The sequence below is a fragment of the Hibiscus syriacus genome, unplaced genomic scaffold (assembly GCF_006381635.1).
Source record: "Hibiscus syriacus cultivar Baekdansim isolate YM2019G1 unplaced genomic scaffold, ASM638163v2 tig00003715_pilon, whole genome shotgun sequence".
NCBI lineage: Eukaryota > Viridiplantae > Streptophyta > Magnoliopsida > Malvales > Malvaceae > Hibiscus > Hibiscus syriacus.
The window spans coordinates 692,294-710,830 of record NW_024061980.1 but is presented as its reverse complement, the minus strand read 5'-3'; the positions used below and the strand labels follow the sequence as shown (position 1 = coordinate 710,830).

Genomic DNA, 18,537 nt, shown 5'->3' with positions numbered 1-18,537 from the left:
TGCAAAGTCTTCTAAAATCTCGACGTGAATAGAAGATCTCGATCAGAAACGATTGAAACAGGCACACCATGCAGTCGAATTATCTATTTAATGTACAGTTCAACATACTTTTCTATGGAGAAATCAGTTCTAAAATGAATGAAATATGTTGACTTAGTCAATCGATCCACTATCACCCATATGTAATCTCTTTTATTTGCAGTCAAAGGTAATTCTATCACAAATTCCATCGTTACATTCTCCCATTTCCCTTAGGAATGGATATTGGTTGCAACAGTCCTGACGGAACATGATGCTCAACTTTGACTTGCTGACAAGTTAAGCATTTAGACACAAATTTCATGATATTTCTTTTCATTCATGGCCACCAATATCGACTCTTAAGATCCATATACATCGTGTTTCCACCAGGGTACATCGTCAACGGACTACAGTGGGCTTCTGTCAACAAATCATTCTTCAATTCCTCATCATCTGGAATCAACAGTCTCCCTTGATAATACAGATTCCCATCTGGCTTAACCTCAAAATATTTATTTTCTTAATTCTTTACTTGCTCCAATCTCTTCAAACACCTTTCATCTTTGCTCTGCAACTCTTTGATTTGATCTAAAAACATTGACCTAATCTTCAATTCTTTACATAAATTACCATCTCCATTTAATGGTAGTCTTGCATCCAAAGCTCGTAAGGCTGAAAACATTTTTCGACTTAGCGCATCAGCTACCAAATTTGTTTTCCTATGATGAAAATTAATAACTACATCATATTCTTTGAGAAGCTCGATCCACTTTCGTTGTCTCATATTTAATTCCTTATGGTTCATCAGATACTTCAAACTCTTATGATCTGTATAGAGATAGTAACGTTCACCATATATGTAGTGACGCCATATATTGAGAGCGAACACTACTGCAGCCAACTCCAAATCATGTGTCGGATAATTCTTCTCATGCAATTTCAATTGTCTGGATGCATATGCCACTACTTTCCCTTCTTGCATCAGTACATATCCCAAGCCACTATATGATGCATCATTGTAAACCATGAAATTTTTGCCAGACTCAGGTTAGACCAATGATAACTCCATAAAAAGACTACTTTTAAGGCCTTTTTGACTTAAGTTATTGTTTGTTTAAGGGTACATATAGGTCATTTTAGATGTATGTAGTTGCATATAATTGCATTTTTTGTGGTTGTGTTATTTTATTTTATTAAGGTGCTATGTGAGGAGGAAGGTATGGTTTTTAGTGATGTACATGAAATAACAAGAAAAAAGGGTGAGATAGAAAGAAATGTCATGACATCATACATTGCTGAAGCAGATTGAAATGCCTTGGCATTTCTGGCGTAGAAAAGGACAAAAAGATATTTTCACAAAAGGACAGCTATCAAATCACGTGAATGATGGCTGTGACTACTGCCACCTAGAGGATAAGGTTCACGCACAAGGTGTGATTCTAGGGGTATGAGTGATATTTTGCACCCAACAACCTCATCATTACCTTATATTACACCTCACAAGAGAGAGAATGTGTGGAAGAAAAGAGAGGTTTCCAAACCCAGAAAATTATCATCTTTTCCACCGTTTTTATTCCTCCATTTTTCTTGGTGTTCCTCCATTGGTAAAGCTCGAGGGAGTGGCGAGCTATACATCTGAGAGGAGCTAGCGAGCTAAGGCGGTTTGTGGTGGCCGAGGGGAGCTCCGATAGCACGTGTCGAAGGGTTTTTCCTCCATCCCTTTGCTGTTTTCTTTCATTTATTTTATTTGGGTTGTTTGGCACAAATGATTTTCATGTTTTATTTCATGAATATTCGAGCCCCACCATGAACTAACCTTATTTGGCGGGGTTGTTTTGATGGATGTTTAAACTTTATTTTAATGGTGGATTTATGTTTATCTTTGTTATTTTCTTGCTTTGCTTATGTATGCTTCATCATCTAAGCTTGTAAGAGGTATGAGAGTATCCATTTCTTAGATGAAAGTTAGGTATTCGAGAGAAACCTAGCTAAAAATACTTGCAGTATTCGAGAGAAACACAAGACAAGATCCTCATAAGCAATGGGCTATAGTATTTTTAACAAGCTTTGAATCGGCCTAGGAATACTATATCCTAATCCCTTAGTACTCGATAGAGACTAAGATAGGATTTCAACGACTAAAAAGGGTAGCTTTTATTAATAGTGTAGGCTGCCATAGTTGAGCGTGAGAGCAGATGCCGTGGTATTCTATTCTGTTAAGGTTCATTTGACTAGAAATAACATGAGCACTTTCAGTAAACCCTATCGAGCAAGTGAAGTTTAGATATATTAAATCTGCTAGAGAGATAAGTTTTAGCATTCTTAAATCATTCCCCATCACTCATTCCCGAAGTAGTTTCTCGTGTAAGGATTATCAATTTATTTCACTTATTTTCTATCTTTACCATTTTTCTTTGCCATGATATTTCCTTTTGTTACTCATACACATTTCATTTATCTCGGCATAAATATTTGTGAATACCATTAACTATACTTAATTACTTTAGAGTAGTGTATAAACTTTACTCAATATCCTTCCAATCCCTGTGGAGACGATACACACTCTTCACTTTATTACTTAAGCGATTGTGTATACTTGAACATTATTTGCGTATAATTTTATAGTACTCACAATATGCAACAACCGACACTGGAGCTTCTGACAAAATTCTTTTTAACGCTTCAAAATTCTCTTGACATTTAGAGGTCTAAACAAAAGATACATTTTTCCTCATCAATCTTGTCAAATGCAAAGCTATCATCGAAAAGTTCTTAACGGACCTTTGATAATAACCTGCAAGACCTAGGAAACTCCGAACTTCAGACACATTCTTTGGAATTTCCCAGTCTAAAATAGCTTTGATCTTTTGAGGATCTACTCAAATCCCTTCTAGAGAAATCACATGACCAAGAAATGCCACCTCATTTAACCAAAACTCACATTTAGATAACTTAGCATATAACTTCTTATCTCGTAGAGTTTGCAAAACTATCCTGAGATGTGCATCATGTTCCTCATTAGACTTTGAATATACCAAAATATCGTCAATGAAGACAACTATGAACTTATCCAAATATGGTTGAAATACTCTATTCATTAAATCCATAAATGTAGCAGGCGCATTAGTCAACCCAAACGTCATAACAATAAACTTGTAATGACCATATCTTGTCCTAAAAGTCGTCTTTGGAATGCCTTTTACTTGAATCATTAGTTGATGATATTCAGAACGCAAATCAATCTTAGAGAAAACTGAAGCCCCCTTTAACTGATCGAACAAATCATCAATTAATGGGAGGTGATACTTGTTATTTATGGTCACCTTATTGAGCTGTCTATTATAAATGAAAAGACGTATTGAACCATCCTTATTCTTTACAAACAACACTGGAGCTCCCCAAGGTGACACACTTAGTCTGATAAATCCATTATCTAATACTTTTTGCAACTGTATCTTTAATTCATTCAATTCTTTCGGAGCCATTCTATAAGGTGCCATTGCAATCGGTGTTGTTCCAGTCATTATCTCTATTTGAAATTCAACATCTCTATCTGGAGGTAATCCCAACAACTGAGCATGAAAAATATCTGAAAACTCTTTGACCGTTGGAATATCCTCTATTCCAATTATCTTAACCCGAGTATCAATTACATTAGCAATAAAACCTTGACATCCTTGTAACAATAACTTCTTTTCCGACATCACTGATATTACATTTACTAAAGAATTAAATCATCATTAAACACCAACAACAACAACAACAACAACAACAACAAAACCCAATTCCCATATGCAATGGGGTAAGGGGGAGGTAGGGTAGTAGGCTGCCCCCAAAGCCAGGTTGAGAGTAACTTCCGTGGAAGACCTCCGACAGTCAGAAAATTAAAAATATAGATAGCATGCAATGCATGTATAAATAAATACATAAATACATAGTTGAACAGTATTCATATGCAGTCATTAATATCATTAATATCATATGCGCGTCTGTAATGGGAAGTAATCCCTGCAAATAAATCCCTGCGTAAAAATCTCTACATATAGACAGAAACGTAAGACCCGACTAAATTTAAAAGTGAAGGGAATGATACACAGAAGTCAACGATAGGAAGCCCAGTTCTAAGCCTTCATAAATACTGATAACAGAAACGTATAAAAAGTAGAAGTCATGGAAATTACTACAAAGGCATTAAAAAAAGACAGAGATGATACACCCTATAGATGTGACCCACACTACTCGACTACCCTAGTCTTAAGTCTCCATACTTTCCTATCAGAGGTCAAGTCCTCGGTAAGGGATAAATCCATCAAATCAGATCCCAAGCAGTCTTCCCACTTCCGCCTTGGTCGTCCTCTCCTTCTGGCACCGTCGACTGTAATCGACTCTACCCTCCTGACCACATCCGACGATAGTCGCCTAAGGACATGCCCAAACCACCGTAGTCTTCCCTCCCTCAATTTTTCGGAAACAGGCACCACCCCAAGGACATCCTAATAGCAGAGTTTGTTGCCATATCCCACATAGTCCTACTACATGTCCATCGAAGCATTCTCATTTATGTGGCATCTATCCTCCTTACGTGATCCTTCTTGATTGCCCAACATTTTGATCCATACAACATCGCTGGTCTTATTGTCATTCTATAAAATTTTCCCTTAAGTTTTAGAGGCACCTTCTTGTCACACAAAACTCCAGTAGCAGCCCTCCACTTTAGCCATCCCGCCTTTATACGGTGTGTAACATCATCATCTATACCCCCATCTTTATGTATCAAAGACCCTAGGTACTTGAAACAATCCTTTGAGGGGAGAACGTGTACTTCTATGCATACTTCTACATCTTCATCGTTTTGGTCCCCACTGAAGTTTGAACATAAATACTTTGTCTTTTCAATATTGAACATAAATCATCATTAAACACCATAACTTCTAATCCTTCTAGACTTATCAATGTTACCCTTTTCAGTCTACAGTCAATATTAGCATGATAATGATACAACTAATTCATTCCCAAAATCACTTCAAATTCATCAATAGGTAATTCTATCAGATTAGCAGGGAATTCAATTTCCTGAATTCTTATGGGACACATTCGACACACCTGATTTACCCGAGCACTAAGCCTTAATGGGTTAGTCACTATCACATCACTACTTGTTGCTTCTAGTTGGATTCTCAACTATTTCACCAATTTGCTACTAACATACGAATAAGTGGAACCCAGATCAATCAATGCTAAAATAAACTTATCAAGTAACTAGAAAATACCTGCAATGATCTCCGGATCATCGCCATCTTCACTGTTCTTTATATTGTAAGCCCATGTAGTTGAAAGTACTTCCTGTTGAGTGGATAACTCAGATTGATTTCTTCTTCTACCTCTACCTCTTCCTCTCTGGGATATCAAAGCATATCGTTCAGACTGAGCAGGCTTTCTAGCCATAATTAGGCAATCCCGGATAAAATGTCCGGTGTCCTTGCATCGAAAACAAACTCCGGAGATTACTCGACATACTCCGATATGGTTCCTTCCACAATGCTGACACTATTTGGCTTGACCCTGATTAGATCTCCTAGTTCTATACCCTATAGATTGAGTTTATTTGGCTCTCATCAGATTTGATCCTCTAACAGATGATGCAGTTGACTCAGACCTTGCATGAGATCGAAAACTATAATCTATGGCCCTTTTTGATGGTGCAGAACTCGACGAAGCACCATCTCTTTTAGACATCTGAGCTTTCTGCTCTCCAAATCTCTCATTCTGAGCTCTCTCTAGAGCTTTAGCACGGTTAACCACTTTCTGGAATGACGACAGATTCAAAACTATCAACATTTCTTTCAATCTCGGACGCAAGCCCTCAACAAACCATTCACATGCATCATTCTTGGTCAAAACAAGTTTAGCAGCAAAATAACTTAACTTATTGAACTCGCACTCGTATTCATATACAGTGTCATTCCCTTGCTTCAGACTCATAAACACTTGTTTTATTTGTCTTACAAACTGATCTCCAATATACTTGCATTTAAACTCTTCGAATAACAGAGACCATGTGATTTGGTCACTTGTCATTCTTATGGTGACATTCGTCCACCATACTTTTGCTTGTCCACGTAGCAGTAAAAGCACTCCATCTAGCTTCTCCACTTCAGAGCAGTAAAGACCTTCCAACATGATCTTCAAATCATTCAACCAAAGGTTCGCAAAAACAAGACCTTCCATCGCTTCACCTTTGAATTCAGGAGCTCATAATCCTTTCAATTCTTTAGCTACATTCATTCTGATGGTTGAAAGAGCAGGAGGTTAGAAACGTGTTAGGATAGCGCCCAACGTCCTGAAGAAAGCTCCTTAATCTTGTACATGCACTCCCTGAGGTGCATGTTCTTCACCTTGTCTGGCCAAGGCAGGTGAATTACTACTTCCTTTAGGTCTATCATCTCCCGCTTTACTTCGGGAGCTCTCGTGATCAGACATCTAATAAAATATAATCAATAAATTCTATTAGCAAGACATCATTCTCATTACTTATCATATCATAAATTCTCATTATTTTGTTGGCATGTATATTTTTTAAGACACTTTTGACTTCAATTTATACCTAGAATCGGCTAAACCTTAGCTCTGATACCATTAAATGTAACACCCCAACCCGTATCCGACCCAGATACGAATGTGAGGTGTCACATTAGCTTTCCAAAACATGTTCTTTTAAAACATAGTAGAAATTTAAAAAAAACTAATAAGAATAAAATAATAGAATCTTTTATTAAAATTCAACTTATATTGAAATTTAAAACTAAATAATTTACATAAATATAATAGTGTTTACAAAAATGATCAGAGCATATGTGATTTAAACTTCTATTTACATGCCAGTAAAATAACATATAACAAAATACATACAGCTTAAATCAATTCTGATATGATCTTCAGTTGGTCTATACTGTCCTACCGACTGGTTCTAGCTTGGATCTTATGATTTCTTTATACCTACTTATGAAAACACTCACACGCTAAGTCACAGACTTAGTGAGGCATATAATACATGAATGAACTCATGACACATGTAATCACATACTTTCACTAATTACCTAAAATATCATATATACTACAATCAAGAATACATAATCATTAAGCACTTATTCCAACAAGAACGTATCACATTATGAAATATTAATTTATTTTATGTCTTTTAATAGCCCATGGTACATTACTGAGAACTAAAGATATGTGAGTGCATTGAGGTTGTGCACAAATGCTATCACCACAGCTCGTATAAATTGCACCGAAGTGTCGCGTAAAAATTACACCGAAGTGCCACATAGAAATGTCTCGAAGGACCACATAAATGTTCCGAAGGACCACGTAGATATGTCCCGAAGGACCTCGTAGAATTGTCCTGAAGGACTGCATAGAACCCTCAACTTTTGGCATGCCAATTATACCCTTAGCTCTCATATTACATACAATGGGCTTTTCCATTTATATATTTCACATGTTCACATAGTCACACAAATCATCAAATATACATATACTCACATAGCTCATAATCATTTAGCTTATATCATTTCACATGTAGTCACATAGGTCATATTATATAGCATATATCACATATGCATATAATCACATATATCATATCATATAACTTATATTTTGTTCTCTTATGTTCACATAGACCATATAACATATATAATAACATATAAACATATATCACTTATGCATGTACTCATAATAATCATATCATCTACAAGCTTGTATTTATGGAATCATGCAATCAAAAATAGGAAATATACTTATTGCAAGTCCTATTTCCAGAAAACACCATATACAATATATTATGCACTCACCTTGGCCTCACTAGTCAACACAAATCTCTAATCTCTCTCTTAGTAAATCTTACTTTGTTGACTTGTCTGGACTTTGCATTCGCTTAGTATCTACACGAATATACGCTCCATATAAGTATCATAAGTACTTTTACTAAAATAAATCATGGATAACATAAGTTAAACGAAGTATTAATTTCCAAATTTAACTTGACTAGTATTGGTACTTAATGTATAGTATTGATACTTCTCTACTTATGGTATCAATACTATTTCTCGATTTTGGAATTTCATTTCTAAAAATGGTACTGATACTTCTATAATAGTATCGTTACGCCTAGTACCGATGCTACCATTTCAGTACCAATACTCCATGAATAATTTACCAACTTTTAGCTTATGGTATCGATACTGTTCATCCTGTATCGATACCCTAACCCAATATTTCCTATTTTCACTTTGAAGTATCGGTACCGTTCATCCAGTTTCGATACCCCTTACCCAGAACGTTTTCCTTTAACTTGAAAATTTATCAATACTTTGCTAACTTTCTCATTTTACTCTTCTTTAAATCCTTCAAACTCAACTATATACTCCTAAACCGATTTATTTCACGTTAGTACTCCTAAACATCCAAATTTTCAATAGCATACTTGGAATAAAAAATCATACCAAATTTTCAATTTTGTTATAAAACCTTTCTAACATCATAAATTTCTTATTCTAATTAATGACAAGTCAAATTTATCCTCAAACTTCATTTACTAACTCTTTCTCAACAATTCACTAAAAAACCTCTTATATTCAATCTCTCATAATTTATCAATCTTTGAGTTTTAAGTAACCTTAAGCTTTCCTAATACCCCAAAAATCAAAAGCTCTTATAAATTACAAAGAATAATCAATTAGAAGAATCATTACCTTAGCTTATGGAGTCATGATAGGTTGAAGAATAAATGAGGAAGAAGATATCTAGAATTCTCTGATTATTTTCTCCCCTCTTCCACGTGGTTATATAAACAACCATAATGGGTTTTTAATTATTTTTTTGTCTAATGACCAATATTCCCTTCCAACTTCCTTTCTTTGTTATTTAATCCTACACAAACAATTTTCCAGATAACCCTTGAACTTTTCAATTTATCTAATTTGGTCATGAAATTTTAAAATCTTACGAATTGGTCACTAACCCGATATTTGGGATGTTACACTCCCATTCGTGGGTTTAAACCAAGTGAGACGACTCTCCTTCCCAAGTCTAAGCCGGTCTTGGGTGCTCCGAGTGCAGTGTCCTTCATCGTAAAGTTGAAATTGACTCGAACAATCTGTAAAATTTTGTATGTGTACATGATGTCATGAATGCAATGTCCTAAAGCATGCCTAAAATGAAAATGTATCATTTTTTGGCATTCCCATTTTCTAAGAGAAGTCTTGATCTTATGTCAATCTTGATCTTTTCTCATGTTTCTTGGAGTTGATCTTGCCCCAACACTTACGGCTTCATAAAAGATATTTGATCTTTACACATTTTCTCACTCAATCCAGTGATATTGTACTCTTGGTTGTATAAAGAAACTTTAGTCTTGAGATTCTTAAATGCTCTTTTGGCATTGGTTTAGTTGAGGTAGTAAAGCTCTCATGTGGACTAATGATCAACTACTGGAACTGGTTGAATTATCATCATAGTTGACATATCAATATTCAGTGAAAAGTCTCATTGCATGACTTGGGAACTCAAATGAAAACCTCTTTAGCCAAGTCATTCATTATCTATAAAATTATTCTAATTGTCGTGGAAGAAGGCATGTTGCCCTTCACTTTAAATGTCTTGGAATCATAATATTGTCATATTATATTGAAACCTCAAAATAACCCCGGACAAAAATGGATTTCTATAATATAGTATGACTAAATTTATATATTTTTCTTACTATGATGTGCTTTATATAGAATATATTTATATAATAGTTAAATTATTATCCTACTTTATAATCTATCTATAAAATTAAAAAAATTTACCATCAATATGAAAACAAAATGCATTATACGTGTTATGATATATTGAAAAGGTTGATACAGTTAAATGATTGATTATGTGACGCCCTCAAAACCTTCAAGCCCAAATTGTCGTAATATCAGAGTTAAGGTTTGACGAGACGTGCGGCCTTAGACGCTTCTTGACACTTCTGGGTCTTATCTGTGACTAAGTAAGTCTTACCCAAACCTAGTGATCATGCAAACTCATCAATGTTTGAACTAAGCCCTCAAGGATTCTAAGATGAGGAAGCTTTAATACCAACGTGGCTACTCCAAGCCACCAAGGTTGGACTATGGTGTGGAAGTGCAAACACAAGTGTGGCTACTCCTGGCCACAAAAAGAGGCAACAAGCACTAGAAGAATAAAGAACACATGAAGTAGAGTAAATGCCTCAGAGTTTTATTACTCTCTCCCAAGAGAATGGATTGATGGATGGATGGATGGATGGATGGATGGATGGATGGATGAATGAAAATGAGGGGGATAGGCTCTCTATTTATAATTGAGCTCCCTATCAATCAATGGCATATATCGATTTACATCAATGACTAAGATATGCCCAATTAATACAAAATCCCCTAAATCAAGAAAACCTATCCCAATTCTATCTAATTACATCTATTAGTTGGATTCTTTCCTTGAATAGGTGTTCACACTGAATATGGTAAGATTCTCCCACAATATCTTCCTGATTTGTTGTCTCTTGCCATAATTGTCGAGCTCATGTGATCATCTTCAGATATGATGCAACTTTTCTTTTCTGTACGACCAATTTGAACGGGCTCCACAGTATTCTCCAAGTGATGGGCCAAGTCTATTGGCCTTGGCAAGCCCATACTCTGTATAGAACCTCTTTAGCGGACACTTGCACCAATATCCCGGACCCAAAGATCACGACTCTTGATATTCTTCCCCATTGAACCTAGCGAAGCCCTCGTCGCTCCACTCGACGATCTTGGGTAACATCACTTTAGATAATTCTCAATGCCTTAGCTTTTTGTGGTCCTCCCATCTCTCACTTCTTTGCCATGAACTATCTCAATCACCTTTGACTAGCTCGAGCGCAAATCCTTGCCAACTAAATTTCCAAAGTAAATTAACAATACAGTAAGTAAATCAAACTTACCCAGTTTACCACTTCCACCAAACATGAAAAAAATGATCGTTGTCTGCCCACAATGACTCACTCTGATACCACTTCTCACGCCCTCAGAACCTTCAATCCCAAACTATCGCAATATTAGAGTTAAAGTCTTACGGGACGTGCGGCCTTAAACGTTTCTTGACACTTCTAGGTCTTCTATGCGACTAAGTAAGCCTTACCCAAGCCTAATTAACATACAAACTCGTCAAGGTTGGAACCAAGCCCTCAAGGCTTCTAGGATGCGTAAGCTTTAACATCAACGTGGCTACTCCAAGCTACCAAGGTTGGACTATAGTGTGGAAGTGCAAACATAAGTGTGGTACTCCTGGCCACCAAGAGAGGCAACAACCACCAGGAGAATAAATAATAAAAAACACATGAAGTAGAGTAAATGCCTCAGAGTTTCATTACTCTCTCCCAAGAGAATGGAGGAAAGAATGGATGAATGCAAATGAGGATGAAATGCTCTCTATTTATAGTTGAGCTCCCTCTCAATCAATGACCTAGATCAATTTACATCAACGGCTAAGATCTGCCCAATTAATATAAAATTCCCTAAATCAAGGAAACTCAACCTAATCTTATCTAATTACATCCATTAGTAAGATTCTTTTATTGGATAGGTGTTCACACTATATATGGTAAGATTCCCTCACAATATCTTCCTGATTTGTTGTCTCTTGCCATAATTACCGAGCTTCTGTGATCATATTCGGATATGATGTCACTTTCCTTTTCTACGGCCAATGTGAACAGACTCCACAACATTCTCCAAGTGATGGGTCAAGTCTGGTGGCCTTGGCAAGCACATACTCTGCATAGAACCTCTTTAGCAGACACTTACACCAATATCTCGGTCGGACCCAAAAATCACGGACAATGACAATTACCTTAAGCCGTTAAAAATGACATCACTTTTTGAGCTATGTAAGTGCCTGCCTATAACTAGACTTCACAACAGCATAGTGAAAGGGATTTGCTACGTACACGCATTAAAATATTAAAGAATAATTCAATTTTTTATAATGAGAATTTTCACTGTAACATGAATTTAGTTTATTTTTTAGTAACATAACATTTCTCATAATTAAGATACTATTTTAGCATAGCAAATCTTATAAAATATGTTAAAAGCAATTTACTTTTAATATGTTATTAGTTTATACATAAACACTTTAACACATATATATATATATAGTTAAAGGCTTTTAAAAGTTACAGAAAATTATTATTTTTCTAAAAATTCATTGATAATATATATATTATGATTTAATGGATACGTTTAAGATTTTCTAGGATGAAAGCTATGGTTTGAAAATAATCAATATATAAGTAATAAATTCGACCAAAATCTCTGAAATCATCCACCTTTGTATTCCTTTATTGGTTCACATCCACCTCAGCGACGAACTACTTGTGTACCCAAAATTTTTAAAATTAATTACTTTTAGATCTTTTAAATTTTAAAATTAATAAAATTAAACTCAATTTTTTATATATTTAAATTTTAAATTGATAATTTAACTATTTAACTATGACATTTATTTCAACCATTTATAATTGATTTTTTTCCAAACTTGTATTATGATAACATATATGTAAGTTTAGAATATAGAATATTATGCAAGTATAAAAAGACCATTTTTTTATTGGATAAAAAACTATAATTTGAAGTGTCTTATTTATCTGTTTTTTAAAAATATCCAAGCAAGTAGCAAATACCAAATATCATTTGTGAAATTTACATGCGATCAAATGCAGGCATGATTATGATAGAATAAAGGGTGGGAAAGTAACATTGAGAAGATTAAATTAATTCCCACATCATTATAGTTATTATTTGATCTCCCATATTTTCCACAAACTAATCCGACTCCTAATTCAATTCACAACCTATTTTAACCTTAGATTATTGAAACTTACCTTTGATCTTCATATGCAAATTTTGATGAACAAAAAATGAAGGGAAATTAATTTACATTAGTAAGAAACTAAAAAGTAGTAGAAATAGAATAACTTTAGATGATGAGATATATTGATATGATAGATTTATTACTTAGCTAGTTTAATTTAATCAAGCACTCCTGCATCTCCTCTTGAATTTGCGAGAGACACCAAAAGTAAATGGGTCCGAGTTGGATCGGAAAAACGACTCTACCTCTTCCCTTCTCGTGGTTTCGAAGAAGTGCAACCTGATAGCTTCCTCTTCAGCTCAAACTTTGATCTCACTTTCCTCTTCGGCGTCGGCGGGCAGCTTTGGATGCTGGGTATTTTCTGATCACTCGACGTTGGCGTTTTGCACTCTTCTTCTTTTACTCCATCCTTTTCAATCCCTCCTTCTTCTTGTCGTTGTTGGTGGTGGTGTTTTTGCAGAGTTTCTTGAATAATATTTTCACGGTGATCCTTGGACATGGATGTAACAATAGGTTATTGGGCCGAGAGATTTTTTTTTTGTAAATTTGCTCCCCCTTGTTTTTTTTTTTTTGGATAATTGCCCCCTTGTTTCTTTCTTATCTCTTTTGAAACACACACACACACATATATATATATATATATATATATATGAATGTATATATGTATGTATACACAACAAATTTGGCACCTCCATTTGTTTGTATTTTGTTTTTCACGCTTTGTATACCCTTTCTTCCACGTTATTTCTACCTTTGGAATTAACCATTACAGCTCCTTTCTAATCACGACAAGGCTGTGATCATACTGTAATGAATGTTCCACTAAAAGTTACTGCAATGAAAGGAAACTTACAAGATGATTTACCTGTAAATGAGACGAGACAAATCGTGAGTTATTTGATATCGACTCGATAAATACTCGAATCGAATGAACTCGACTCGAACTCGAGCTCGACTCGAATTCTTAACGAGCCGAAACAAGCTACTTGATACTCGACTCGAAAAGCTCGTGAGCAGCTCGAAAATATAATATATTAAGAATTATTTTTTAAAAAATAAATTATTAATAATATTAATATTTATGTGTTGATTTTAAAAAAAATACAATAAGACATTCATGTATTTAAGATTCAGGTTCGAGTTTAAGTTTGAGGATTCAATCTTGTTAAGTTTAAGAATTTTTTTTTCATTTTGAGCCTTTTCGAGCTGCTCACGAGCTTCAGTTCAGGATTTCGAGTCGAGCTTAAAAATTTTAAGTTCGCGAGTTTTCGAGTCGAATCGAATCGAACTTCATTTCAGAGTTTTCGAGTCGAGTCGAGCTCAGCAATACTCGAACTCGACTCGGCTCATTTACACCTCAAACTGGTAGCACAGATCCCGAAAACGAATGGTTATAAATCGACATTTATTAAGATGAGCCTGTAACTCTAGTTTCACTGTAGAGGGAAATGTAAAGAATAATTATATCCACAGTGTAATGTGATGGGCGAAAAATAAGATTAGGGTGTGTCTGCACCTGTCATATCAATGTATCTCTCTTGCTCTTGTCTTCGTGTACAACTACGGGCTTTGGATACCGTTTCATAAATCCACCCTTGACAGACATTTACACAATTATTCCTCCACTCACTTCTATTAATTTAAAATCTCACTCCACCACCCGTTTGTTACTGTAAATATTATCCCTTTTCACCATCGCTGACTGTACAAACTAAAAAACAGCAACAATTTTACGTATGTGCAAGGCAGATGGGAATATGGGGGCAATAAATAAACACTTTCCTTCTGTCTTCTTTGTTAAACATATTTTTGTTCTCTTCTGTTTTTCTTTTTAAGATTGTACCAAAAATTTGAAGGATACACATAAATATATACAAGATTTTGTTCAATGTAATTACTTGCTACTGTGATGGATGGGATGCAGCCAAGTCCGGAAGTTTAGGCATTGGTCCCAGAAGGAAGGCCCCTCGCTAAACTCTAAATCCTCTATTTTATTCTTGTTTCATATATTTGACTTGAACTAAGTAGGGGATACAAAAATTAAAAAAATGAGAGTCTAAAACTTTATTGTTTTCTTTTAAAAATTTTGCGTATGTAAATTTTCTTTTTATTTTCATTAATAAATTAAATTAAATTTAATATTTTTCTCAAAATAATGAATATGTAGTAGTTACCCTAGCGAGCCACATACATCCGTCCCTACTTTTATTCCATGTTTGTGATTGATAATAAAATAGTTATTTATATTTTTTAATATTTCAGATTTAAACATATGAACATAAAGAGTACTAATTTTATTAAAATAATATAAAGTAAATACAATGTAGTATATCATGTAAGTACTAATGTTGAATATTATAAATGGTGGCAGTTTTGAATCCTTAATACAGTTGGAAAGAATGCTTTGGAATTTTAGAAACACGAGAGATCTTCAACTAAATGTGCTGCATTTGCATGTAAGAATATTATGTTTCATTAGGCTTAATATAACAACAAATTCTAAAATTATATCATAACTAAATGTGCTGCATTTGCATGTAAGAATATTATGTTGTCTTAGGCTTAATATAACAATAAATTCTAAAATTATATCATAACTAAATGTGCTGCATTTACATGTAAGAATATTATGTTTTTCTTAGGCTTAATATAACAATAAATTCTTAAATTATATCATTTTCTTTTTTTAGATGTTTAAATTTTTTCGATTAATTGATGTGTTTAATATTATCAACTTAATTGATGTGTTTAATATTATCAACGTTATTAATTAGATATTAATATGGTAACAATCATTAAAAAATTCGTTAAATAATATGTGTGAAAATTATATTCAAAATGAAAAAAATTTAAAAAAAAATTCTTTTTTAAAACCCAAAATTTTCATAAAAATATTAAAAAACCCAAAAACAACGAAAACTTCTATTCCAATCCTAAAATCCCTAATCTCTAAATCCACTTACCATCCCAGCTGTCGGCACTGTCACCACTGCCGGTCACCAGACGCCGCCACCATCATCGGTCCTTTAAAATAGTGAGTACAACTGCTGTTACTGCAAGAACCCAAAGTACTAGAGCAAGGAAACACCAAATGTTTGACTGTTTGAGCCACTGGATTTCAGAGTTTCGACTCCTTCCCTCCCATTAAGCCTCCGATGTCCATTCGTCTGCTTAGGAAATGAATATTTGTGTCGTAACCGTCTTTCGGTTGGGCCCCGGAATTGGGCTTCGACTTGGATCAAACTAATTGGAGTCGCCACCGATCATTTATTTTAAAACAAATGGGTTGATCGGATACCCTATTTCTTACCTGATCTGCGTCTTTCCAAAGATGTGTCGGATTCGGGAGTCGGTTACGGTCAAGGAAGGATTAGTACCCTTGAACTGCCCTTTCAGTACCAATTAATTTGTTGGTTGTCTTAATTGCGAAAAATTGAAATTTAAATTGAAATTTAAAAACTCGATTCAAATTAATTACCTTTGATTTGTTAGAATTCCTAAAAAAAATCGAAAATGTTATATAAAAAATGAATAAATAAATTAAAGAAAAAAAGAAAAAAAATAAAATAAAATAAAATAAGATAATGAATTATAATTCACACCATCAAATCGAAAGCTTAAAGGAATTGAAAATAACACACCACAACACTCAAATCGAATATGAAACATAAAGCAAATCTCATGTTAACAAGCAATAGATTCCACACCGTACAACACAATCTTACAAAATAATATTCTCACACCAATTCTTAAACAAATGACAAAACAATTGAAGTTGCAGCAACTATGAATCATGTTTAATTAAGACAACTGTTTGGAAACAGACGACTACCTTTTCCATGGATCAAATCCAAATAAACGACTTGTCTCCTTCATGCGTGTGGTAGGCCTTGGAGAAGGAGTGCTACTGCTCTTTCCCTTTGTGATCACCACAACTCTCATCTCGATTTTCTTGCTTGCTTTTGTCGCCAGAATACTCGGACCGCTTTACAATTATTCCAGTTCCGTTTCCAGCTGGTGATTTCTTTGAAGAGCTTCCATGCCTCGAGTTTCTTTCTTCGCTTTGGCACCAATCACACTGTTCAATTGGCTCTGCGAACTCGTTATAATTGGTACTGTAATACGAGTGTTGAAAGTGGTGGTGGCATTTGTTGCATCGGAAGAGTTTGTTGGGGAAACCAACTTCGTCGCACAAACAGCAGACAGTTTGAAGATCCACCATTGTTGAAGAAAAACCTTGAATTATATATGCCCATGGATTTAGCCCGTATTCTGGTTGATTCTTCTGATTGCACCATCGTACAGGCTGTCCAGTGTAAGCTTGTCAAGTCATCCGACTAATTTGCTTGCAGCTGCAGCGCCTTCGTTTGAGCTTGGAGCAGTGACAAATGCCAATTCCCAGCCTGTAGCACTATTAGCTTGAACAGGAGCAGGAGCAGTCGTTTGCTCGGCAACTCCATTAACTTGCTTTGTAGCGTGATGCGCTTGCGGTTCATTGTGAAGTTTTCGATTGAATATCCTTTCCACTAGGCACCCTCAAGACATAAAACTTTCGAAATTTTCCTTCTTTTGGAATTAACGATTATGCGAGTGAATTCAGCACGTTCACTTTCTCGATCATAATACCCAGCAAAGTATTGATTGTTGTCACATCCCACGGCACTAAAGCTTCAAGGGAATGTCTTGCTCAGGGAAAGCACTTTATTTTTAGAATTGCTTCCTCACGTGCCAACCATTTTCCAAGTTGAGAATATAGTGTGGAGGTGGAAAATGGAAGCTTTGAGGTAGACGTGGAAGCTTTCTGGTTTTGCAGTGTGGTTACAAAAGTGTAATAATGGTGAAGAGAGAAAATGAAGAGGGTGGAATTGATCCCGCCCGAAGCCCCCCTAGATTTGAAGGTCGAGTGGCGTTTTATCCTTCTATTGATGGAATTGAAAGAGAAAAAAGAGCCGAGAATCGTGGAGAGGTGGGTGGTGAGATTATGGATGTTGTGGGGGTATTGAAATGGTGGAGATAGCAATAGAGGTTCCCTTATTTTTGGGTAGTGGGTAGTGGGTAGTGGTGGAGCAGTGGGTTCCTACAAAAAATAAAATAAAGAAATTATTAATAATAATAAATAAATTATAATAAAAATATATAAATATAAAACCCGATCAAAAATGGGTGTCTACAGCTGCCCCTCTTTGCACATTCTTGTGTTAACAAGAATAGGGCAAAGACGTAAAAGACAACCAGTTTTTGTCCGGTCTTCTAAAATGTGATTGAGCTTCCTGGAATTAGGCCTTTGTCTTTTTCTCAGTTTAAAGATTTCGGCTTGAAAATTCTTCCAGAAAGTAATTCATCGCTGTTATCGAGCTGAATGAAATCGAACTCGTCAGGTCTTTGGTTGACAAATAGCCCTTCTTGCCTTGAGCTATGTTGCAAATGATGTGCCTTGGAGCTGAGTGTAATCGAACTCGAAGGTTTGGTGTTTCAAGAGAAACATTTTCAAAGGTTTTTTTTCGTTTCAAGAGAAACTGTCTCAAGGGAGGCAAAATTTTGTTTTAAGATAATCCTATTCAAAGATTGGTGTTTCAAGGGAAACTGTCT

At 35.1% G+C, this 18,537-nt stretch overlaps 1 pseudogene; it reads right to left on the bottom strand.

Moving 5' to 3' along the window:
* Positions 1–12,961: 12,961 nt before the first annotated feature.
* LOC120179751 lies at positions 12,962–13,554 on the bottom strand (annotated as a pseudogene).
* Between the last annotated feature and the right edge of the window lie 4,983 nt (positions 13,555–18,537).